The 27,856-nt window shown below is 37.7% G+C and overlaps 1 protein-coding gene across 1 annotated transcript in view; it reads right to left on the bottom strand.

Annotated features, from left to right (window-relative positions):
- LOC306869969 (CCN family member 1-like) overlaps positions 1–27,856 on the bottom strand; it is a 1,026,947-nt gene that overhangs the window by 465,112 nt on the left and 533,979 nt on the right. The window lies entirely within an intron of this gene.

Genomic DNA, 27,856 nt, shown 5'->3' with positions numbered 1-27,856 from the left:
AGACACCTTGCACACTGAGTCCGATGCGTTTTAATTAATCCGTTGCGAAAAAAATCGCAAAACTATACAAAATGTCTTCAAGCAGTGAGGATGATTTTGTTGTCCGCTCTCTTTTAAAAAAAAAGAAAAAGGGAATATTGGGTCCATCCAATCCTTAGATTGCGCAGAGAGGAAGGAGAAATCCACCTCCTTATCAAAGAGCAGCGGGATTATCCCGAGAGATTCAAAGTTTATTTCAGGATGTCAGTGCCTCAGTTTGATACTTTGCTAGCGATACGGAATCCACATATTAAAAAGACCACCAATTTCCGTGAACCAATTGATCCTGAACAGAGACTGTCTGAGGTATGGATACACACACACACACACACACACCGAACTGTGGCATCGGAAAGGTGCGCGCCAGGCATAAAAAAAATAGGCTACAGTAGTTCTTTATATTCTGTATCTTTGTATTCCGCAATTTGTTTGTCATAAAGTGCTCTGTGCTGCAAGACGAAGTGTATTAATTTGTCTGACACTATTTTGGATTTTGGCGTTCGCTTGTACGGTGGCTCTGAATTGTCAAAACACCTTCTCAAAGCATCTCAAAATGCTTTATACGGATGCGAAAAACTCAAAAAATCGAACCCGATCCGATTTTTTTTTTGACGGACGAAAATTTCGGAGGCAGTGTGTAAACGTGATTGACAAAACGTGAGGTCGTATTTATTTTTCAACGTGCGAAAATTTCGGACGAAAAATTCGGACTCAGTGTGCAATGGCCTTTACTCTGACGGAACACTACACTTATTCTCAATCACAAAAGTAGCCTACATTATTTGCATGCGCTTTTAAATGTTTCATTCGTGTGCGCTTTCTCTGAACGCCGCACAAGATACATTTTTGAAGGGGACACACATAATACAGCCAAAATTGTACTTGTAAGGATATATATGTGCACACAGCATGCATCTCCATAACTGAGGCCAATGCGATACGCATCTCGATGTATAGCCAACGATACGATACACTGAAGATACATATAAAGCAGCTAGAGATGCGATGCGATACGATTCATCCCTATTACGATGCAGTGCGATTTGATTCGATTCAACACAATGCGATTCGATGCATTGGAAAAAATATGATCGCTTTTATTTCTTTGGTTCAGATAGCAAATCATAAATTAACTTGTGTCTTCTGACTTCTAACGCCTCGAGGCCTGTTTCATAAAACAAGTTTACCAAATAGGCCAGGCTTATTTCAGTTAGTCTGACTCACTGTCAAATGATTTGGTTCCATAAAGCAAATTTAACAAAGATCAACCTCGGTCACAGTGGCTACTTAGGCTGGAAAGCTAACCAGGTTCAGGGCAGGCAAGCTGTCAGGCTAAGCTGAGCTCAATGACCAACAGGAACACAATAATATTACCACTGACTGTTTTATAACAGTACCTTTTATAGTTAGAACAGATATCATTAGAACAGAGGTGGACAGTAACGAGTTACATTTACTTGAGTACATTTTTGGGGTAACTAATACTTTTAGAGTATATTAGTATATTTAAAAATGGGTACTTTTACTCTTACTCAAGTACATTTTTAGTGAAAAAATGTGCTTTTACTTCGTTACTGTAGGCGACGCTCCTCTCCTTACTTTATCTTAATGCAATGCAAGTTAAAAATCCTTCAATTTATTCCATACGCTCCGTATACTTTTTCTCTGGGCAATGAGCGAGGCCCGTTCACGAATGATTCATTATTTTGAGTTAATTCTGTTCGAAGGCTTGATCAAACCAGTTGGTTAAAATAGTGAATCGGTTCGCGAATCGGTTTGAATGATTCGTTCAGTTCCTGCCGCACGCGCAGAGTCGTCTGAAGCGGCTCTCACTCAGAGTTGTAACAGAAAAAAGCGATGAAGACGTGGCTTTGGGTCTACAGCCAGCTGAAAGCGAATCTGCAAAGGCTTTGGTTTACTAGCTATGAAGATCTTTATTAGATGAACACCGCATGTGCTGTCGGTTCCACAGATATAGATTTGATTACAGTACACGATACCAAGACATTACCAGTTTGTTGTACATGTACCTTACACATTAAATACAATGTATAATTTATTCATTAAATAAGCTGTCACAGAGTATGAAATGAACACCCGCCAAACCCGTGTTAGTTCCAGGAGGAATGCCTTTGCCTAGACACATTACTGATATTTTCACAATATTTACGCTTGCAGAAATAAAGGCTACATTTGTTTACATTTTGCAGAACGACGGAAGAAGATCCATCAATGTGCATTTGTTTCGTTATGTTCAGATGTTCTGTAGCGATCCTGTGAGGAGTTTGCGCCCTTCTCTGTGTCAGAGGTTATATACATATATACATTTATAATATATAATTAATATACTTTAAAATATAATTTAATTCAGTGATGCAAATCTGAATTTTTATCAGCTGTTACTCCAGTTTTCATAGTCATATGATCTTTCAGAAATCATTGTTTCACAAACCAGTGTTGTTAACAAAACAGCATATGCAGGTTATGTATGTTTTGAAGCTGGGATGCTGGTTTATGCTGGTCCTTTGCTGGTTTAAGCTGGTCGGACCAGTTTAGGACCAGCACATGACCATCTTAAACCAACTAAGGACCAGCAAAGGACCAGCTTAAATCAGCTCAAACCAGCATCCCATGCTTCAAAACATACCTTACCAGCATATGCTGGTGTTTTCAACAGGGAACAGTTTTGTTGCTTAATGTTTCAGCCTTGGCAAGATTTTCTTTGCATTTTGCATAGTCCTCTTTCATGGTTGTCAACTCCTTCTCGGTCTCAGCACTCTTCAGCAGAGGCTTAATCTTGTAGTAAACCTTCATCCATGGCCAGTGTTTGACATTCATGAATGAGCGAACGTTGTATTGGATGGTGTAAATGGACTCTCTAAGTATAATTCATTATTAAATGCCATAATTATCATTATTTACCATTCACACAGGTATTATTGATTATATCTTTATTCATGACATCCCTAACCTCCTCTCCATCATCTTCACAACTCGCTCCTCATCTGGTAACCACGGGAAAGAGCCTGAGTCATTGTAACCAGAGTGGCCAGTTTCTCATCACGCATCTCCTCAAGAGTACCCAGAAGACCAGCTTTGAAGAACACCTGAATTCACAATAAATCAAAAGTTGATTTATTTCTGCAGATTCGGATGCCCTCCAGCACACCGTTACACCTCAGCTGGTGGATAACCAGGTGGTTCTCCGCATGAGACCTATAAAGAACAGTTTAGATTATGAGCTTGGTAAATTGACATCATCATTATTATATATTACCTTTGTTAATTTCAAAATATCTGTAAGCCCTATAACTTTATATAACTTTACCTGGAGTCTTGGACTCATTGGGAATCAGGCAACGCACAAAGTGAGGGTGAGTGCTCCTCAAGTTGGTCATGAGCTTGCCCAAGTTCTCCTGTTTAATCATGAAATGTTACAGCTTTCTTAGTCACATTCTCTATTGTTTATTTTTATTTTTTTCTTTGACTTCTTGAGTCAAGCAAGCTGAGACACAGTCACACAATGCAACATTACCAGCGTAGTGCACCAGGGAGAAGTGGGCCTCAGCTTTGCCTTTGGCAGGCTTTGGTTTCTGGAAAGCATTGCACTTGCCAAGATGCTGATCATACAGCTTGTTCTTGAAGGAAGTGTCTGTAGCCTTGGGGAACATGCACTCCTCTTCAAGGATGGAGAAAGTACTCATGGGCTGTTTATAAAATAATATTTATTATTAAAAATGTATTCTTTTGAAAACGTAAAATGGAAATTAAAGATCACAAACCAGTAAAAACCTTCTCAATGAGCTCAATGCAAGCAGCCAAGTCCATGCCGAAGTCAATGAACTCCCAAACAATGCCCTCCTTCTTGTACTCCTCTTGTTCCAGCACAAACATGGTGTGGTTGAAAAACTGTTGCAGTTTCTCGTTAGTGAAGTTGATGCACAGCTGCTCCATGCTGTTGAACTGGAGACAGAAACAGGACCATTTACTGACTGCTGAATGTAACTCAATTTGCCATAAAGAGAGGTAAACATAAAAGATTCCTACATCAAAGATCTCAAAGCCAGCAATATCCAGCACACCAATGAAGAAATTTCTTTGTTGTTTTGTGTCCAACATCTGGTTGATACGAATGACCATCCACAAGAACATCCTCTCATAGATAGATTTGGACAAGGCGCTAACAGAGTTGTACACCTGTAAGTAGAATAGAGGGGATATTTTATTACAAACTTTTTGATTTTGCAATAATAAGACAGATTCAATCATGATTTTCAGGCTGAACACAAGGACATGCTGGAAATATGTTACTACACACCTGTGGCACTGTCTGACCTTTGGTCACAAACACTTGACTCTGGGATAGCACAAAGCCTTCAGCATATCAGCAGAGTTCAAACCCAGAAGGTAGGCAATTTTGTCAGCCTCTGCAATTTGAAAGGGTACAAAACATCCATACATTTCTTGCCTTGAAAACATTTAGTTTTTCCTTCATGAAAAGATAGAAAAACATAGAAAGAATCTGTGCTTTTGATTCTCTCAATCAAAGCACTGCATGTGATCACACACATTAGTACTATTTAGTCTCACCCTCTGTGCCATCAGGCTCAGCCTGCTCCTCACGCTGCTTCTGCTTGAACTTCATGTTACCATGATGGAGTACAGCTCCAGTGAATTTATAGATGCCCATCTTCTCCTCAGCAGTGAAGCCCAGAATGTCAATAGCAGTCTGGAAATTACAGAGAAGAATGAATTCTATGATCAGCCATATTTATATAGAATACATGAATAAAAAAACAGCATTGACTCACATCAGTAGCAACCAGCTCCTCTTTATCATCTATGCTTGCCACTGTGATCTGACCCATACTGCACATAGGGAAGTCATATGGGTTGGTGGTGATGAGCGTCATTTCTGTAAAATACACATAAGAGCATTTATTAAAGAGTATTTTATGGTACTGTCTGAGAATTTACAATATTATCTGGCATCAAAACATAGAATCAAATATGTGCATCTACCAATCAGCTCAGGCTTATGGTTGGTCATCATCTGGTAAAAGATGTGGTAGCCTCTCTCATCTGAAAGCTGGAATGTGACTCTAGACTTCTCCAGCAGATCTGTTGAGAGAATGTACTTGAGTCACAATCATCTGAAGAGTAACAAACAAAGACAAATGTAGGATGCATAAATTAAATTTAATCATGTCCACCTACATGTCTCAATGTCAGCACTGGCCAGTTTTCCTGATGTGCCAAAGTGAATTCTGACGAATTTACCCTGTTTTAAACAAAATAAGATGACACATTAATAATAGTAATGATACTAGTTTTATAGAAATCTTTGTAGAAAAATCCAACACAATTATCGAACTGTACTGTAAATAAAAAGTGGTGAACTTACAAAACGAGAGGAGTTGTCATTTCTCACAGTCTTGGCATTACCATAAGCCTCAAGCAGAGGGTTGGCAGCAATGATCGGATCCTCAAGAGAACCCTGCATTGGTTGAAGGGTGTTTTATTATTATTATTATTATTATTATTATTATTAGCCATCAGTCTGCTCTTTCTTCTTGTCACCATGAACTGCAACTGTGGCAAAGTATTGGATGACACGTTTGGTGTTAACAGTCTTTCCAGCACCGGATTCTCCACTGGTTTATTAAAGAGAAGACAAACATTGATAAAATATATACACTTTTCAGAAGACAGAAGTATACAATATATTTATATTATATTTTGTATATATCTCCATATATTTATATTTGCCATATCTGTACTTTATACTTGCATCTGTTGTCAAATAAATGAAAATACTTACGTAATCAGGACAGACTGGTTTTCTCTATCTGTTGATTACAATGTGTACAATTTCTGTCAGGACCACTATCGTCAATGATAGACACTTAGCATATAGTTGGGTTTGGCGGTATGGTTCTGTTCTGGGCAAAAACTGCCTGCCCATCCATGCAGCCTGTCATGATTGAGCAGGGAGAGCAGCAATAATAATAGCCCCCGAAGGGTTAACAGAACAGAACCAAATAGATATCATTAATTTACTTAATTACATTTAGTGTAACACATAACTCAAGACTAGGGAGTCTGATTCAACAGGAATGTCAGAAGCCAAGTCTTGACTGTGACGAAAAGGAGGAGTTGGGGATGGGGGAGGGTAATTTGCTCCCGAGCAAGCAAGCTGCTGAATAATACTGAATAGCACTTATGTAGGGATAACATGATAGGTGTCATATTCCTATAGGTAGATGTGAGTCAGCTGATGCAAATTTGACTCACGTGACCTGCCAGAACTAACGCTAACGCTTAATTTCTGGTAAATCTTTCTTTCATTTACAGCAACACTTCATTAAATCTATAGAATTAACTTCCGTTAGGTCTTACCAGTGAGCATGAACTGATAGGCGTTGTAAGAGACAGAGAAGATGTGGGGTCGGGCCTCCATTCGCTTTTTGCCTCTGTAGGCAGCCACCACTTCTGCATCATACACTGGGAGCCACTTGTAGGGGTTCACAGTAGCGCAGAACAGCCCAGAGTAGGTCTGAAATGAGCAGAGAAATGGTCAGACTGCAAAAATACAGACAAAATTAACTTAAACACTGTTTCACTTTGCTTCAGAACTTACGTAGATCATCCATGCAGCATAACGCTCTTTGAGGTTATACAGCACAGAGGGTTCATTGAGATGGGTCATCATGGCCATGTCCTCAATCTTATCAAACTTGGGAGGATTCATTGGGTGGACGTCATCCTCCTTAGCAATTCTCTCCTATAAATTAGGTCCAATAAATATAGCAGAAAATAAATTAAATATGTAATAAATGTATGTACAGGGTATCTAGTTGAAATGTTGAAAATTCACCTCCTTAGTGTCATTCACAATAACAGTGACTTTGCCACCGTCTTTGCTCTTGATTGTTCCCTTGACGTACAGCTCTTTAGGATCAACCACATAGCAGGCAGACTTGGCATCAAATGGTTTGCTCTGAGCCTCGATTCTCTCCTTCTCAGGCTTACGGAGGTAAATGGCAGCCTTTCCATAAAGGGCCATCTCTGCGTCCGTACTCATGGTGGCGGTTTACTAAACTTTTGAGAGAAAAGAAAAAGGACTATTGGTGATTAAGTATACACGTAAAGAATTCACAGAGGGTCTATTGTAGGTCAGGTCTTTATAGATTTATAGAGTATTAAAAAATGAAGAAGCCTATTAAAATAATAAAAAGGTGAATACACTAGTCCTTAATTGATGGTGTGCCTGCTGCACAAGATTAGATCTGCAGCACAAGATGCAATTTGCTGATACAATACATAAACAAACTGCATAAACACAAATGAAACAATTGTTTGTATCTCTTTTATTTATGTGTACCAATGTGTACATACACTATGTGTAAAATGTGTCTCTAGTCCCACTTAAAATCTGCCCTTAGACATGAGTGAAACCTTTTAATCTTATTTATCAAAAATAGCAGCACATCTACAATAAGCAGTCTACATGGATTTGACAAAAGACTCGCTTATCAACCAAATTTGTAATGCAGTAACACAATGTATTGCTACCGTATACCTTCCTGCTTCATGAGACCAGATGAAATTTTCACAGCCCTGCCAAGAAAATCAGTTAAACAAACTATATTTAGACATGTTTAGATGGCAATGGCAAATTTATTTATATAGCACTTTTAATTACAACCCATGGTTGTCCAATGTGCTTTACAGCAAAGGAAAAATAATAAAAAATAATAAAAACACAAACACATTTACTAAAAAAAAGTACACAGCGTACAATAAAACAATAAAATGTGAGGCAGGAAAGTATTAATACACATTATAAGCCTTATCAAACAGATCCGTTTTTAAGATAGACTTAAAAGCAGATACAGAGGGAGCAAGTCTGATTGTGACAGGTAATTTATTCCAGAGTCTGGGGGCAACCACAGAAAATGCACGGTCACTTCTACACTTATACTTCGACCTAGGAATGAACAACAATCTCTGGTTAGAAGACCGAAGTGATTTACTGGAAAAATGTTCAATCAATAGGTCAGAAAGTTAAGATGGGGCCATACCATTTAGAGATTTGTACACTATGAGTAATATTATAAAATCAATTCTGTAGCACACAGGCAACCAGTGAAGAGAGCGTAAAATTGGAGTGATGTGGTCCCGTTTTCGCGTACCTGTGAGCAGTCTGGCTGCGGCATTTTGAACTAACTTTAATCGGGAAAGATCTGATTGGCTAATCCCAACATATAGAGAATTACAGTAATCCAGCCTGGAGGATATAAAAGCATGGATTATTTTTTCAAAATTTTTGAAGGAAAGAAAGGACTTTACTTTTGATAGCATTCCCAACTGAAAAAAGCATGATTTCACGACCAAGTTTATCTGCTTATCAATTTCAAAGACTCATCAAAGACAACACCCAGGTTTTTCACCGATGTCTTCACACAAGAAGACAGCCCACCAAGATTTGTTTTGAGATTATGAATTGAATTACTTTCATTAAAATTCAGAAAGTTTGGAGACAACCAGGACTTTACATCTGACAAGCAAGCCATGAGAGTGTCCAAACCATCTGAATTACGTTTTAAGCACAAATAAATTTGGGTGTCATCAGCATAGCAATGGAATGACAGCCCGTACTTTCTGAAGATAGAACCAAGAGGGAGCATGTACATTGAAAAAAGAATGGGAGCCAAAATGGATCCCTGAGGAACCCTACATGATAAAAAATTTACTGAAAATTACTGATGTAAATGTCAATGTAATATCAATGTTTATTTTCCTTTAAAATACCATCTTATTAAAGACTTTATCTTCTGTCATATCAACTGGTTTTGCTCACTCACATAAGTAACAACATCCAATGCAAAGTACTTCAGCTTCTTACCACAAGTTGGACCTCTTCTAATATCCCCTGAGTCATGCTCTCGTCCACACTTATATTGAGGTCAGTTTGCACACTAAGCAGAGGCTATATCTGGACAAGCTTTGGAGTTTTATTTTATGGTAAGAAGCTACATCTATTCTCTGTCATCAACATATTAGCATCAACATGTTATAGCTATCACATACATTTGACAACACGTTACTTCAAAAAGATGTTCACATTTGGATTAAATTACATGATAGATTTACATATCATAGTTATCTTTCATAGGAATTATAATATAATAGTTTTACATTTACATATTTTTATATATCTGTTTAGATATTTACATTTACACTCTTTCATTTTAAATGGACTTTCAAGAAAAAATAATTTCCTTTCTGCATAGGCATAGGACTGTGATCGATTTTAAAGATCTTCTTTGGGAAATTATTTAATTATCTATTTGGGAATTATTTTGTTGCAGTTTAAATTGGCATAATATCAAAACATATAAATTACACATTTGAGATCTCATTTTTCACATAAACCCTATTGAGCATCTGTGGGGCATCCTCAAACGGAAGGTGGAGGAGCGCAAGGTGTCTAACATTCACCAGCTCTGTGATGTCGTCATGGAGGAGTAGAAGAGGACACCAGTGGCAACCTGTGAAGCTCTGGTGAACTCCATACCCAAGAGGGTTAAGGCAGTGCTGGAAAATAATGGTGGCCCAATTTGGACATTTTCACTTAAGGGTGTACTCAGGGTGTGATTTGTGAAAAAAGCAGGGGGGGGGGGGCTTTTGAAAACTTTTTCTCTCCAGGGTAAGGTTATAGCCTAACGTAATGTAAGTGTAGGCAAATCTGTTAAGAACACACATCATAAATCCGTCTTTTTAGGCAAGTAAATGGGTGTCACGTAATAAAAAGTTTTTAATACGACGGAAACTGTATTTAACGTGATCACAATTTAATAAAACCATTGTAAGTTAGGCCTATTAACTGTAATGATTGAATTTTCCAGGTGGCTCAAACAATGAATACATTACATAGAGAAAGCCGAACAAAGAACATTATCAAGTCAGTTAAACCATTGCGTCACAAAATGATTCACTGTTTTGACTTTCGAAGCGCTCCAAACGGATCGTGTATTGTGAATCATTTGATTCAGAACAGGACTTCAAAGTGCGTATCGCGAATCATTTGATTCAGAACAGGACTTCATAGTGCGTTTCACAAATCATTTTATCCCCACTGGGGATAAAAATAATTCAGCAGAGGATGCATTTTTCAGGGATGCATAGACCAGAGGGGGGGAAATCCCCCCTACAAATCGCACCCTGGGTGTACTCATTTTTGTGGCCAGCGGTTTAGACATTGATGGCAGTGTGTTGAGTTATTTTGAGGGACAGCAAATTTACACTGTTATACAAGCTGTACACTCACTACTTTACATTGTACCAAAGTTTCATATACTGTATATATATATATATATATAAATATATATCTGGCAGCAGAGTTTTTGTGAAAAATCTGGCTCAAAAAAGGGGTCCAGGAAAACATTGAATTTTCTGGGAGGACGAAGTCCACATTGTCATTCTCCAGGCTGCTGAACATACTCCAATCTATGAAGTGAAACCAGAGCAGGGCAAAGGCAGATCAAGAGTGTTGCATCGTAAATATCTTCTTCCCTGTGATCACTTACCTCAGGTTACCACACAGACTCAAAATGCCACACTGAAGTGGAAACACCAACAGAAAAGCACAGCTTTACCTGCTGAGAGAAGGGAGGAATATGAGCCAGAGAATGACAGTGAAAGTGATGACGAGTACCATGTGCAAGTTGAACCCTACCAGTTCAGAACACAGCCGAATAGTTATATTCAGATGGAAAAGGAAACCACATCACACCTATTACATACTAGTGAGAAATCATCAACTCAGTCAGAACAAATGCTTGAGTTGGCAGTGTTGCCACATCTAGCTTAACAGGAACAAGATGTACTAAAATATGTTGACTTACCTGCTGGAGAACAACACTTACCTGCTGGAGAACATCCCTTACTTGAACAACACTTACCTGTTAAAGAACGGCAATTACCAGAACATCACTTACCTGCACGGAGGAATCTTGTAGAGGAACCATCTAGAGTTCGACAACGACGACCACCAAAGAGGTTCACATATGAAAACTTTGGAACTCCTACATGCTACAGTGTATAAAATGCAATGACTTTAATCCACACCCCATACACACATGGACACCAAATAGGAATTCTTGGGTACCAATGCAGATTCTCTTTCCCCTTTCTCTTTCAGATTCTCTTTCTCTTTCCCAGATTCTCTTTCTCTCCCTCTTTCCCTCTATCTTTCTCTCCGCTTACTAGCTTGTACTTATTTGAACAATGACTGAGACTTGGTGCTACGAGCACTTCCTCTGTCTGATTGCCTCTTCAAGATTAATCGCTTTTTGTATTCCCCAATTGTAAGTCGCTTTGGATAAAAGCGTCTGCCAAATGACTAAATGTAAAATGTAAATGTAAATGTAAATGTAATGTGTTCTAATGAGTTTGCACTGGACAGTCCAGCTACATTTTCCAAATTCCGGGTGACAGTTGAGAGAGTAGAGTCACCGTGACAACTGCAGTGTATCTTCAGACAACAAAAGAGGACCACTTGAGCAACCACTAACTCTTGTCTCTGTCTGTCTCATTTATTGTTAAGGTTAGTTAAATGTATTAAAATGTAATGCCAAACTACAGTTTATATGCTTTAATGTGTTAATAATTTGTTTAAATTGATCATTTGTGTAATTGTGTAATTTTAATACTTGTGTCATAGAGAAGTCCATTCATGTATCATTTATCCAAGTCGTTTGTGTTGTTTTACTTACCTGAAATACTTACCTCAGTAGTTGATCTGAGATATTTATGAGTAAATCCAGATGTGTGGAAGATCTGGAACATTTCTTTATATATGATTATCTATTTATTTGTTTACTGTGATTTGATTTAATTATTTATATGTGTTAATGACTGCTGTGATTCAAACTGTTCTAATGAAATAAAATGTTTATTAAAGACAACAAAAGAGGAACACTTGGGCAACCACTAACTGGTGTCTCTGTCTCTCTCATTCATTGTTAAGAGAGTTCTACATTATTATAATAATAATATAATTATTATTTATAATAATAATACAAAAACCGCAAAGTCAAAGTTTATTTATATAGCACCATTTATGCAGCCATGGCTGACCAATGTGCTTTACAAAGCATCACATTGTCAGGGAACAGGCTGGATTCAGATGCGGGTACAACAGAGGCTTTATTGAACAGAAAATAATCAGAACAGGTGGGGAGCGCTTCTGCGGACAGCTCGTGTGGACGTGGAATCTCCTACCACACAGATGGGTGGGTAGCACAAGCTGCGGCAGTTGAGATGAAGCCGACAGGGCAGCTCGCTAATCTGAGCGAGAAGCTGAGCAATCCACTAAGGAGTCCACAGAGACCCAGGGACGGCGGATGCCGAAGGGAGCCCACGGGAATCTGAACGCACAGAGAGGTCAAGTCAAGTCACTATTATTTGTATAGCGCTTTAAACAATGCAAATTGTGTCAAAGCAGCTTTACATCAGCTTGATATCAAGCTGGGTGGCTTTATATCAGCTTTTCAGTATTTAGACGGGGAAATAGTGTGTCGAAATTGTGTCATTCTCCTCTGGCCAGACAAAATCAGTTTAAATCTAGAACAGAGTCAGATTGTGCTAAGGACTCATCTGGTTCCTGTGGTCTTGTCCCGATGGCCGTCTAGGAGACAGGGTCTTCACTGGGGATCAGTCTCTGGGGCTCATCTAGTTGTCCTGGTCTCCGCTGATGTTCAGGGCTGTAGAGGTCATCTCTAGGTGTTGATCCACCATCTGATCTGGATACGGACTGGATCTGGGTGGCTATGGTGACCAAGGAATAAGAAAGAAACAGACTAATACTAGTGTAGATGCCATTCTTCTAACGATGTAACAAGTACATCAGGTGTTTTGGGAAATTATCCCGGTTCCGGTTAATGCAGCCTAACAACCCTTTAACGGATTTGAATTATAGAAATGCAATAGTGTATTATGTGAAAGCCAGGTTAAAGAGATGGGTCTTTAATCTAGATTTAAACTGACAGAGTGTGTCTGCTTCCTGAACAGTGTTAGGTAGATTGTTCCAGAGTTTGGCCGTTAAATAGGAAAACGATCTCCCACCCGCAGTTGATTTTGATATTCTAGGTATTATCAAATGGCCAGAGTTTTGAGATTGCAGCGGACGTGACAGACTATAGTGTGATAAGAGCTCACTCAAATTCTGAGGTGCCAAACCATTCAGGGCTTTATAGGTAACCAGTAAGATCTTAAAATGTATACGATGTTTAATAGGGAGCCAGTGCAGTGTTGACAGAACCGGGCTAATGTGGTCATACTTCCTGGTTGTAGTAAGAACTCTAGCTGCTGCATTTTGAACCAGCTGGAGTTTGTTTATTGAACGTACAGAGCAACCACCCAATAAAGCATTACAATAATCTAGCCTCGAGGTCATGAACGCGTGAATTAATGTTTCTGCATTTGACATTGAGAGCATAGGTCATAATTTGGATATATTTTTAAGATGGAAAAATGCAGTTTTACAAATGCTAGAAACATGTTTTTCGAAGGAAAGATTGCTATCAAAAAGTACTCCTAGGTTGCTAACTGATGACGAAGAATTTACAGAGCAGCCATCAAGTATTAGACAGTGATCTAGGTTATTACATGCAAAAGTTTTTGGTCCAATAATTAACACCTCTGTTTTTTCAGAATTTATCAGTAAGAAATTGCTAGTCATCCAGTTTTTGATATCAACTGTACATTCATTTAGTTTTGCAAATTGGTAAGTTTAATCAAGACGTCACTTCAACGACTACTGAACTCTCAACCAATCAGACACTTCGGGGAACCCCCTGTCTGCAATGACGATGACACAAAGGAAACCCCTTAACACAGGGAAGCAAGTAATTAACACCTCCAGGTTCTAATTGAATTGATGTATTTAATATAAATTTTTGCCTCATTGAGAAACTCAAAGCGAGGTTTAAATAAGTGATTGATGGTTGTTCAGGTCTATGCAATTGAACATATTGCTGTAAACTTGGGATTTCACATTTCCATTCTCTTAAACTCATCCTTTCCTTACTTTCTCTCTTTCTGCAACGTGTGAATGTGTGAATGCTTGTGTTCATATGTTAGATTAGTTTATGTCTTAGGTTTTTATAAATAAAATCTTATTTATATTGAAAAGAGAAGTATCTTGTGTTTTGTGCTTACAAGTTAATGTCTTAATCTGCCGATCTTGTTACTGTGCTATTTAATAGTGTTTTCACTATATTTTGGATTTTAATATCCAGTGCAGAGTTTGTTATACGGCTCGTTCAGTGAATCGCTGTTACAGTGAGTCTGTTCAAATCCCTATAAACTCATAAATGATTCCCTTTGAGCTAAATTAAACAATTTCTTTAAATTACATAATATTACGGGTTTTTTTATTACGTTACACTGTATCAAAGCATATTAAATGCAAAGTTGACTGGAAGGAAGAATTTGGGTAGGAAAAGGTGCACAAGCAAAAGGGATGACCGCAAGCTTGAGAATACTGTCAAGCAAAGCTGATTCAAACACTTGGGAGACACTTCACAAGGAGTGGACTGAAGCTGGAGTCAGTGCATCAAGAGTCACCACGCTCAGACGTCTTCAGGAAAAGGGCTAGCAAGCCACTTCTGAACCAGAGACAACGTCAGAAAAAGAACTGGACTGTTGCTCAGTGGTCCAAAGTCCTCTTTTCAGATTAAAGTAAATTTTGCATTTCATTTGGAAATCAAGGTCCCAGAGTCTGAAGTAAGAGTGGAGAGGCACAGAATCCATGTTGCTTGAATTCCAGTGTGAAGTTTCCACAGTCAGTGATGATTTGGGCTGCCATGTCATCTGCTGGTGTTGGTCCACTGTGTTTTCTGAACTCCACAGTCAACGCAGCCATCTACAAGGAAATTTTAGAGCACTGCATGCTTCCTTCTGCTGACAAGCTTTATGGAGATGCTGATTTGATTTTCCAGTAAGACTTGGCACCTGCCCACACTGCCAAATGTACCAAAAGCTGGTTCAATGACCATGGTTTCACTGTGCTTGATTGGCCAGCAAACTCGCCTGACCTGAACCCCATAGAGAATCTATGGGGTATTGCAAAGAGGAAGATGAGAGACACCAGACCCAACAATGCAGATGACCTGAAGGCCGCTATCAAAGCAACCTGGGCTTCCATTACACCTGAGCAGTGCCACAGGCTGATTGCCTCCATGCCACTCCGCATTGATGCAGTAACTAATGCAAAAGGAGGCCCAACCAAGTATTGAGTGCATAGAAATGAACATACTTTTCAGAAGCCTGACATTTCTTTTTAAATATCCTTTTTTTAATGATCTTATGTAATATACACATTTTCTGAGACACTGAATTTTGGGTTTTCATTATCTGTAAGCCATAATCATCAAAATTTCCAGAAATAAAGGCTTGAAATATTTCATTCTATGTGTAATGAATCTATATAATATATGGGTTTCACTTTCTGAAATGAGTGACAAAAATATTGACCATTGTCACGATATTCAATTTGTTTTAGATGTACCTGTATGTATATACGTACAATGTTTTTGGTGGAAGCGTCACCCCGATCTAAAACAACGAGGACGCGCAGCAAATATGTTGCAGGGCTCACAAAATTTCTAAATCCCTGGTAGCCCATCGGGCAGGTACTCTTCATATTTTGGTAGCCCGAAAATTAATTTAACTAACTTTTTTTTTTTTTTAAGGCAATTTATGACCAATTTTAAGAGCTGCTCAAGTAAAATAAACAGTATGAGGGAGGTTGGACAATGTCCATGATAACATACAGCAGGCCTATTAAGCCATAAAATTCCATGATTTACAGTTCAGATACAGGTTTTCACAAAAAAGAAATCTAATACAACACCATTTCAGCCTTTAGACCCTTTTATTCAAATTCGTCTCCTCTGCATCACCGTAGCGCCATTTTGGAGAATATCCGCTGGATGGAAACTGTACACTCTTCTGTTTTTACGCAGTTTGCGTCCAGCAGATATTCTCCAAAATGGCGGTACGCTGATGTAGAGGAGACAAACTGATGATGATGTCTTTTATTTTTGTTTTCTTTGCATACAAAAAGTATTCTTGTAGCTTTGTAAAATTAAGGTTGAACCCCTGATGTCACATGGATAATTTTACTGATCCGTTAAAGGTTCCAGTTTGTATCAACTTCGTCTACTGTCTAAAATCAGAGACTTTCTCACTCCAAAAACTCTAGAAATGGTTGTTCATGCGTTTGTCAAATCTCGGCTAGATTACTGCAATTCTTTATATTGCGGAATGTCTAAATCGCAAATTGCACGTCTTCAGCTAGTCCAAAACGCTGCGGCCAGACTTCTTCTGAAGCGTCGCAAACATGAACACATCACTCCTATTCTCAGATCTCTTCACTGGCTGCCAGTTCATCAGAGAATAGACTTCAAAATTCTACTCTTTGTGTATAAATTTTTACATAACCTAGCTCCTGTCTACCTCTCTGAACTCTGACATTTATGGGGGTTTTTTCTTTATTTGGGCTAGTTAAATTCATTTTTGGGCTACCAAAATTACCAACAGGAATGTCAGAAGCAAAAAGAAGAACAAATCTATTTTGCGAGCCCTGCTCTTTGTTTTAGTCTGAACCATGGTATAGATAAAAGTTTTTGTGTCCCTGATCTAAGATCTCTGGAGGAATTGTGTAACACTAATACATGAATCACCATTTAGGCGTTTACTGATGATATAAATGGAAATTCAAATGCTACAGTAAAATAACATTCTAAAGATTATTGAGGTTTCAACTGTTTGGGTCCATACACAGTAAAAATTATTTATTAAGTCTAGAGCAGACGATCTTAACTGGCCTGCTCAAAGCCATTTGGGTTGACTGGGTTTAATGCTTTTTGCCATGCTTGAAATTAAATCTTTAACAAGAAACAAGAACATCAGTAAGATCAAGCGCTGTCGTTGGGTGATGGGGTCAGGTGTTCAGGTCTTGAGGTGTATGCAGATCAGTCTGGTTCCTTAGGCTCCTTACTTGTAGTAATAATTTTTATTTAGAACCATATCATCCTAAAGAACCCATTTTTATGCTGAAGTTATGCCGATGAGAATATTGCATGAGAATAAATCATATTTGCAAAAAAACAAAACACACACACATACAATACATATATATTTCCATTGTTCTCATTTGTAAGTCGCTTTGGATAAAAGTGTCTGCTAAATTACTAAATGTATATATGTGTGTGTGTGTGTGTGTGTGTGTGCACCTGGTATTCATCACGTCCTGGGGACCAAATGTCCCCACAAGGATAGTAATACCAGTAAATCTTAATCTTGTGGGGACATTTTTTGGTCCCCATGAGGAAACAAGCTTATAAATCATACAGCATAAAGTTTTTTGAAAATCTAAAAATGCGGCATGTTTCCTGTGAGGGCTAAGTTTAGGTGTAGGGTTGGTGTAGGGCAATAGCACATACAGATTGTACAGTATAAAAACCATTACGCCTATGGGATGTCCCCATAAAACATGGAAACCCAACATGTGTGTGTGTGTGTGTGTGTGTGTGTGTGTGTGTGTGTGTGTGTGTGTGTGTGTGTGTGTGTGTGTGTGTGTGTGCACCTGGTATTCATCACGTCCTGGGGACCAAATGTCCCCACAAGGATAGTAATACCAGTAAATCTTAATCTTGTGGGGACATTTTTTGGTCCCCATGAGGAAACAAGCTTATAAATCATACAGCATAAAGTTTTTTGAAAATCTAAAAATGCAGCATGTTTCCTGTGAGGGCTAAGTTTAGGTGTAGGGTTGGTGTAGGGCAATAGCACATACAGATTGTACAGTATAAAAACCATTACGCCTATGGGATGTCCCCATAAAACATGGAAACCCAACATGTGTGTGTGTGTGTGTGTGTGTGTGTGTGTGTGTGTGTGTGTGTGAACAATGTAACGGTGAAGCTGGTAAGGACATGGTTTTGTCTTAATAGTTGTACAACTCGGGACATTATCTTCCAGTCGCGTATACAGAGGTCTCGGCGCCCCAAACATTGAATGGCTCTACACCACGTCCAGAACATGACATCTTCTAAACATGCTTAACAATGACGATACAACTGTTAGAGAACTATCACGCAAATCGCTGTTTTTACATCTACAGCATTGCAGAATACCTGCTGCTTCCATAGACGAGTCCCAGATTCTTGGATTGAAACTAAAGCAGAACGGAAAGTTAGACATCAGAACAGCCGGATTTGGAATGCGCTCCGACTGGCTGGATTTAAACGACCTCTGCTGCCGTACAGGAATACAGCTGTCCTGGCTGGGACCCGACGGAGAAGTAGTTGCTCTTAATGACAGCATAATCACCGATCCGCTGGTTTCCACCCTGGCGATCCTCAATAAAGTACACCTCATCAGCTACAGATTAAACATGCAAGAGCCTCAATTCTTCATTTTAGACAGACCCAAAATGGACAGCACTGGACGGGTCTCAGATTACAAGGAAACCTTGCATTACTTCAATTTGCCGACCATTCAGTGTCTCATTCTGTCCTGTCAAACCCCTCAATCTCAGATGACATTCTGATATTCATGATTAAAGCAAGACTACAGTGTCTACCAACAAAGTACAATTTGGTAATATGGTATCCATCAAAGCATGAACCCTATTATATATTACATCCAACTCAGCAGGAAAATGAAACGGTTGCTCATATACTAAACGGATGCTACATAGGAGAGTACACATACTGGAGAGTTCACATACTGTCCATTCATAGTGGCTACTTTTGGCCTTCATATCAACAGCTACTTTTACTTAAACAAAAGGAAGTGTGACAATTGTGTATTTCTACCCCGACAGATGCCAGTCACACCTAACAATGCTGATCATCTGCAGAGAGGAACTGCCACTCATTTACACCAAAACACACACATAATGATGGATGTAAAGACATTATAGAGGATTGTGAAGATATTGCACTCAAACTTGGCCTTCATTGCATCTATTATGAGTTTCTAGCTTTATTTCTTCACATTCATGTTCAATGTCAATTATCAGTTGTATTCAACTGTTGTTAGACCTAATTGACATTATTTTTTTAACATTAACACATAAATAAAGAAGCTTTTTCAACAGCATTAAAAGACAAACCTTTTAAATTCTATAAAGTACGGGACCCCTTTTTTACCTTGGGACTGGAGAGAGACATCTACTAACGTTTGCAATACGTTTTTATGTTTTTCTCTCTTTGTTTAATGATGTATTTGGTAATAATGTATGTTAATGTGTATTTTGTAGAGAATTCAAACGAATGGCCACCTGGGCAATTTGTATTAGCTCAGATGTGTCAACTTTGTTTAAACCGTGTAAATGTCAAAAAGCTTCAATAAAATTTTTTAAAAAAAGGCTATAAGGTCTTATAAAAACCAGGCAGACAGAGGGGTAAAAAACACTCGAAAATCTATTACTAAAAAGGTTCTTTAACACACCATTAAGGTCAAATAGCATTTTCAAAGCATTCTTTATGCAAAGGAGTACTATTTAGTACTTTAAAGGGTTCTGCTATTGTAACAAAACCCTAATCTGGCACTCTTTAGAACCATTTGTCTTAAGAGTGAACATACTTAAGGCCACATCCTAGTGCATGCATATGTGTGTACACCTATGAGACTATACATACAAGTCTATACATTTTTGAGCCCAAATCCTGCTGCATAAATGATTTTTGTCTTTGTGTGATACACAAACACATTTACACACATTTAGTGGAGGAAAGATATTTCACACAGATAGATAGATAGATAGATAGATAGATAGATAGATAGATAGATAGATAGATAGATAGATAGATAGATAGATAGATAGATAGATAGATAGATAGATAGATAGATAGATAGATAGATAGATAGATAGATAGATAGATAGCCAATTAGCAGTCAAATAAAAATATTGTTTTAATAATATTTTTCTCATGCATTCAATACTAATTGGCTTTGAGTTATAAATTGCACTTGTCATTCCATGCAAAACTTGAATGTTGAAAAATTAATGTTGCTATGCTTTAAGCTCTTTACCGCATTAAAAGCTATTTCCTGAATGTTTCAAAACTTGCTTGACATCCTATTTGCACGTCCCTGCAAATGATGCCAAATGCCAACCATGATGACCGCCCTGCTGTGCCCTGCAGCTCAGTCTTGTCTGAGCCAAACATTCTACAGAAACATGAACTATATATATATATACAGTCGCTCACATGTTCGTATCTCTTACAGGACACGTTACATATGTTTGTGTGATGCAAGCAGCTAAAAAAAGTCAGAGGGTGGGGTCAATCCTTGTTCATTTATGGTGAATAATCCTATAGAAAAATATAAGCAAGCAAATGTTTAAGTATCAACCACTATTCTGGGCTGCGTTTCTCAAAAACATTGTGAGCTAAGTTGATCGTAGAGACATTGGTGCTTTGATCTAGGCTTACAATGCTTTTGGGAAATTTTCTTCTATTCATTATTTCAGGCAACGAATGGTTAAATACTTCTGAAAGCCATTTTAAGGCATGTTAGTTATGATTTGTGTAAGGCGCAATAGTGTTAATGACCTGTACATAGATTTGTGTCATAAAGAATGCATTCAGGCCTGAATTTCAATGCCCTCAGAGTGTGTTCACACAGTCTACTGTAAAGAACGTTGTATATGAAAGTACTGTCAGTAACGTGGAGAAGAATGCAGTCAGCCAGCATTAGGATAAAGTTGACAACTTCACACCTGATGTGTTTTTACTGCTTTGGAATAGCTGTAAATAATCTGAGATCAGCAGCCCATCAAGGCTTCCCTACAGCAATAATTGATAGCCACAAATCAGCCAACAACTATCAAGCTTCTCATCACTCACAGTCTTAAACACCCTCGGGGGGATATAGTGTTTAGCTTAAGCATAAACAGCTTAAGCAAAACATGATTAACGGATAGCATATAATTCTGCTTTGTAACCATTGCTAACTTTTAAATCAAAGTCAACTTTTTAAATGATCATCCATAAACTAAATAATTCAGCTACATAACATTGCAATAGACAGAATGGTCTACTTTTTCTTTAAGCTTTAAATGTTTCATTAGTGTTTATCTTACTGTGGTGTATGTTTGCAGGAAAAAGGTCTAAATCTTTTTTATCACCACAGTCATGCGGGCTTTCCTTTTATTGACCATGGTCCATATAAGGTCCTGAATACAGTGCAGGGACCCGAATCAAATGCCTCCTGACATGTGAAAAGCATCTGAACCTGATGTACCTTACCCTATCCGGTTTCCGCTGTCAAAGCTACATTTATTTCCGACCATGCCAACTGTTAACATGTAGTTTGAACAAACAGCTGCAAGCTTAGCTCAGCATCAACTCATTACCTTTTATAGGTCATGGCTTAATTTAGTTGTAGGTCTGAGCTTTGCATATTTGTACACAAAATAATTTATCTAATATAAATTATCAATAGCAACAGATGTTGATACATAATTAGGTGTGATGCAAATTTAATGTAATAAGCCTAAAGGCACCGTAGAGTTATTTGTTAATTTATTTGTTGCACAATTGCTTTTGAGTTAACCTCAAATTTCCAAGCTTACTTCTGTAATACATTTTTTAGGGGTAATAAGTGGCCTGCTGCAGTGTAAATTAGATTACCTTATAATGACTCATGGATCATTTGATATTTTTTATATAACAAGGGTGCATGAAATCCTAACAGATGTTTATATTCTAAAATGGTAATGTAATGAGTTTTATTTTTACACTCTAACATGACAATTTTAGAGAAAATTAAATGGAGACTCCAAAGTTTATTTCCAGATATTGGTTTGATAATTGATATGTGGATACACCAGCTCATTTTGCACTATTTACCACATTTTAGAACAATAGTGAAGACAAAAAAAAAAGTGGGAAAAAAAATTCAATAATTTAATAATAATTTAATCCATACTTAAATTGATAAATTTATTTATTTGTAAATTTCAAACATTTAAGTACAAGTATATACTTAAGCAGATAGTATAGAATATAGTTAGAAGTATATACTTAAGCATATAGTATAGAATATAGTATACCATTTAGGTTTAAATCATTAGAAACATATTTAGTCGAGTGTATCTCAACTTTTGCCTGGAACTTTATAAATATCAGCTTTTTTAGAAACCTTAGCCTGCGCCCTCGTGTGGTCAACTAGTGTAACTGTGAGGAAGGGGGCATGGCAAATTTTACTCGCTTGCAATCATTTCTAATGGAAAGACAGAGTTGCTTCCTCCAAATATCTGAACGTTGTCTGGAAACCTCACTACTCCTTAAAGAATAAAACTTTAAATCATATATTCATTTCTATTCAATGCATACAACCATTCAAAGGACTATATGTCGTATTATTGCAAGACCACCTTAGATAAATTCATTCTGACCAGCTCTGAGAAAAGTAGGCTACTAGCAACCATTGCATCTGAACCATTATATTGACCTGCGAAGCGAACAGGATCATTATTAGTCCATCATACCTGATTCACGTGTGACAACTTCCAGACCGATAAACTCCTGGCCTTGGGCTAAACAGCCATTTGTTATATTGCGTTCAATTTAACATTTGGATTTTTAAAAAATAGTTTAAAAGCAAATGTACAAGACCCTTCTAATTATACTTATCTTCTATTTTGTATTTGTTAATATAAGTTTCACAATCAATCTGAATGTTTTCTTTAAAAGGTTTCTATTTTTGTAATCAGTGAACCAAGTAGGTTGGCGGTGTTTCTGTAAGGAATGTCACCATCTTGTGGTCAGTGGAGGAACTGCATATTAGATTAATTAATCTTCCTTGATGCTTAACGGCGGTTGGCATCCAACTTCAATGGTGCATTACCGTCACCTACTGTACTGGAGTTAGACAGAGATAAACTACAGGTACTCAAAAAAACTAGAAAAAGGTCAATATTTTTTGTCACTCATTTCAGAAAGTGAAACCCATATATTATATAGATTCATTACACATAGAGTTAAATATTTCAAGCCTTTATTTCTTAAAATTTTGATGATTATGGCTTACAGATAATGAAAACCGAAAATTCAGTGTCTCAGAAAATTTGAATATTACATAAGATCAATAAAAAAAGGATATTTTAAACAGAAATGTCAGGCTTCTGAAAAGTATGTTCATTTCTATGCACTCAATACTTGGTTGGGCATCCTTTTGCATGAATTACTGCATCAATGCGGAGTGGCATGGAGGTGATCAGCCTGTGGCACTGCTCAGGTGTAATGGAAGCCCAGGTTGCTTTGATAGCGGCCTTCAGGTCATCTGCATTGTTGGGTCTGGTGTCTCTCATCTTCATCTTGACAATACCCCATGGGGTATTGTTCTGGGGTATTGTTCAGGTTAGGCGAGTTTGCTGGCCAATCAAGCACAGTAACACCATGGTCATTGAACCAGCTTTTGGGACCTTTGGCAGTGTGGTCAGGTGCCACACTTTTCATGATATTCTATTTTTTTTAGATGTACCTGTATATGTAGAAGGGAGACTTTGCATCTCTCTTCCCCCCCCTCCCCTTATAATAATTTCCAAAACTGTATTCTATATCCTATTTACTATGCCAGTGTCCTTCAGAAAGCTAAATAAATGTGTACTAGCATCATTTGAAGTTCCTTAAGTGAATTCCCTTGCACCCCCAGATTCCTCATGCTTTCTTTCATCTTTATCCTTTCTCTCTCATACTTTTGGCATTCAAGTACCACATGTTCAACAGATTCAATACTGTCACAAAATTCACATCTTCCTGATATATGCTTACCTAAGATATGTAAGCAATTATTTAACCCACAATGTCCAATCCTTAAACTAGTGAAAATTATTTCTTCCCTTCGATTCCTTCCAGTGATCTTCCCTGTCCCAACCTTCTGTTGTATACTGTACAAAGGTTTCCCTTTTTCCTCTCTATCCCAACTACTCTGCCACTTTTTCATAATTTTCATCCGGATTTTTGTTTTAGCTTCTGCTTTACTTATTGAGATTGATATATCAACATCTTCTCTTTTACTGGCTTGTTTTGCCAAACCATCTACCATTTCATGTCGTTTAACCCCTATATGTGCTGGCACCCATGTAAATTTTACCTTCACCCCCAACTGAGAAATCCTTGTGTAGCATTCTAGTACTTCATATACTATGTCTTGCCTTGATTGAGATTTAAATGATTGCAAACTCTTTAGGACTGCAGTAGAGTCTGAGCAAATTACAGCTTTATCTGGTCTTGTTTCTTCTATCCACTTATGCCCACCGTAGAGCCAACTAGATACCCATCAGCTCCACTGTAAATACAGATACTTGGTCAGACAATCTCTTCCGTACCTTGACTCCCATCTTTGGTACTCCATCTTTGGTGCTGCCCCCGTTTGCCCTGACTGTGGATCCTTTGACCCATCTGTGTAAATATCCAGATACCCATTAAACTCCTCATTCAGATGATTATAAAACACTTCATAAATCCACCTTCTCTCTACTCTTTAAGTGACTATTTAATATCTGCAGGTCCACTAGGTTCCACAAACAACCAATGTGGTCTGACTGGCAATGAAACTGTTGGACTAAATTCCATACCCTCCAACCCCAAGTCTTTTCCAAAAGCACCACATACCCATCCAAAACTCTGACTTTTAACCCTTTCATCCTCCCAGCATACCTGTATTACTACTCTAGTGGGGTGGGACCTACCATGTCCTTGCAATCTTTACAATTATGATTATAATCACAAAGCATGGGAAGACTTCATCAGCAAAGAAAAATAGTGGGCGAAAACCGGACTGTGTCCAAATAACACACAACTACTGCAGCAAACGGACATAAACTCAATATTCACATTGAAGACCCCATTTCCACACACACACGCAAAAACGAGCGCAGAGAGTTCACAAAGCCAAGCTGCAACTGCTTAAACTTGAAAACAGACACCAGTTCTAAAGTGCAAAAAAGGTTCATAAAACCTGGACAGTTGGACCATTAAGATTAAATGTAACATCTACCTTGGCCAGATACATCACCTGAAATGAAAATGATCAAACCTCTGTGGGCAGTTTTGGAGAGAACAGTAAGAAACTGTTTCTCTGCTTCAGCATCTCTAAAGCAATAAGCAGATTTTCTGATAGACAGCAGTCTACTGGAGACTATTTAAAAGTTGTGTGAATCTATTCTAAGAACTTTGGAAGTTGTATTAAGGACAAATGGTGGTTAAACACCTTGATAATGTAATATTACCCACAATATTTCCCGGATGTTCAAATTATTTTTCCAAACAAAGTTGTAAGTGTATGTAATATAAACAATAGCCCTACTAGGTTCTGTATTACAGTTTTTCTTATTTTCTAGCAAACAAACTTATTTTCTAACAAACTTTAACTATACACTAAACATATTACATAAAGGGGCTGAGATGAGGGAGGAAGTAGTGCTAAAAAGCAAATCAAAGGTGGTTATCTGACCAGGATGGGAAGCCATAAGTACCTTGAACTGACATGGAGAGGATAGGATATCAAATAAACAACATCTGTTATCATATTTAAAAAACGCCGAAAAGAACGCTCGTCACGCCTCTGTTCATCAATTTGCACTGGCTACCAATAGCTGCTCGCATTAAATTCAAGGCATTAATGTTTGCCTACAGAACCACCACCGGCTCTGCACCCCTTTACCTAAATTCATTACTTCAGACTTATGTGCCCTCTAGAAGCTTGCATTCTTCAAGTGAACGATGCATTATTGTGCCATCTCAAAGACACACAAAAACACTTTCACAGACTTTTTCATTAACTGTTCCCATCTGGTGGAATGACCTGCCCAACTCAATCCGAGCAGCCGAATCCTTACCCATCTTCAAGAAACGGCTAAAAACTCATCTGTTCCATCTTTACTTGAGCCTCTAACTCTAGCACTCTCTATTCTGATTTTATTTTATCTATATGTCTTTTTATTAAATAATAATAATAATAATAATAATTATCTGTACTGCGTTAGGCTAACCAAGACTTGTAATAGCACTTGCACGTTGCTCTTTTGTTGCTTTTGATTGCTTCTTATGTCCTCATTTGTAAGTCGCTTTGGATAAAATATTTACAGTTGCTTAAGGACAAAATGAACTGAACTACTGAACAGCAAACACTAGAAAACAAGCAGATCTTTTGTTTCATTAACATCAGCAACTGCAATAAATGAATAAATAAATAGCCTTGGCCTTAGTCTATAACTTTTAAGAAACTGCTCAATATATCTCAGCATGGCATTAGCCGATCAAAACTTCATTGTGTTTATTTGTTAAAACATCATAGCAGTTTAAACAATGGCTTTGTTGGAGAAGAGGCCCTAAATGACAGTAACAGGAAACCATCCCGATATATCTCGATGATAAAACATTTTGAGACACTCATGAATAATGAGGGTAAAGGTCAAGAGTTTATAAAAGATAGTAGTTGGTCAGGCCCAAAGTATTTTTTATTACACACTACAAATCTGCCTATAAAGTACATGTTGTTGTGAAATAAAAATCGAACTGAACCCCTTCTACTAGTTGCTGGAGTGGTGTCTTTCTTAAATGACAGCAAGCCATGAACTCTGTTACACAGAGATGTTCGCATTATAGCTCCACCAGACATGTAGGCTGTCACGTGATGCACGAGAATATAAGTTACTTTCTATTTTACTTACAAAAATAATTTTGCATTCCTCTGCCTTCTCTGAACAAGAGTTCCATAGATCTTTGTTGGCAATGATTGATCAATACATATGTAAACCCTATTTAGGTTATCATTTACAAATATTTATATAAAATTTGTACAACACAAATTGCAACATTTTACCTGTACAAGAGCAGTGATAAGTCCACATTGAATGAATCACAATTTAACAAATTGTGCAAAATAAGGAAAACAAAAAACATTCATCAACATAACTTAAAGGCATCTGGCAATTTGGCGGGTATTTATATCAAAGATAAAGCTTATGTTCAGTATCAATAGCCATGAAAACAAAACTGCTATGACCACTTTTATTTGTACACGGCTAAAATCTCTGACAGATTCATGCTCCACTTCACAACCTGAATTTGTCTTTTAAAGTGCATGCAATAATACCAGTAACTCTGACAGAACTGATTCAATGTAATAAATCCACATCCTGATAAAACTAATGCCAATTAATTTAGGATACTGAACAATAAATACATTTTTTGTTTTTTGTTCTTTTGCGACCTTTTTCTAAGTAAAAAAGAAATAAAGTGTGGGTTCCACAATATGAACTTAATTAAATGCTCTTAATGTATTCACCATATTTTAAAATCAGACACTGCTTCAAAATCTGCTTCTGCGTAAAGTTTTCATCAACGGTTGTCACATTCTCTGTGATACATACAAAACAGCTAATAGCCACGGTGAAGACGCAGGACACATTCTACAGTCGCAATGTCCTTTGATGACACCAAAGGCATTTCACACTTCATATCCACCTTACATGATGGGATCGTACTTAACATATCAAAGTGCTTACTTGTAATAAAATATCCTGAATTACTAATTTAATACCAAAAGTGGGACAATGGCATGGAGAAAAGGTCAGTTTGTCTAGATATTTCTTCTTGGTTAATGAGCTCAGTGATGCATCACCAAACCACTTTTGTGTCTGTGGCTGTTTAGTTTCTCCTCTCAGAATCTCAGCAAAGTTCTCACAGCCGATATGAGTTATAAGATATTGATCCAGAAT

This window comes from Barbus barbus (assembly GCF_936440315.1).
Source record: "Barbus barbus genome assembly, chromosome: 5".
Classification (NCBI taxonomy): domain Eukaryota; kingdom Metazoa; phylum Chordata; class Actinopteri; order Cypriniformes; family Cyprinidae; genus Barbus; species Barbus barbus.
The sequence above is the reverse complement of the archived record's forward strand: the minus strand, read 5'-3'. Positions and strand labels throughout refer to the sequence as shown.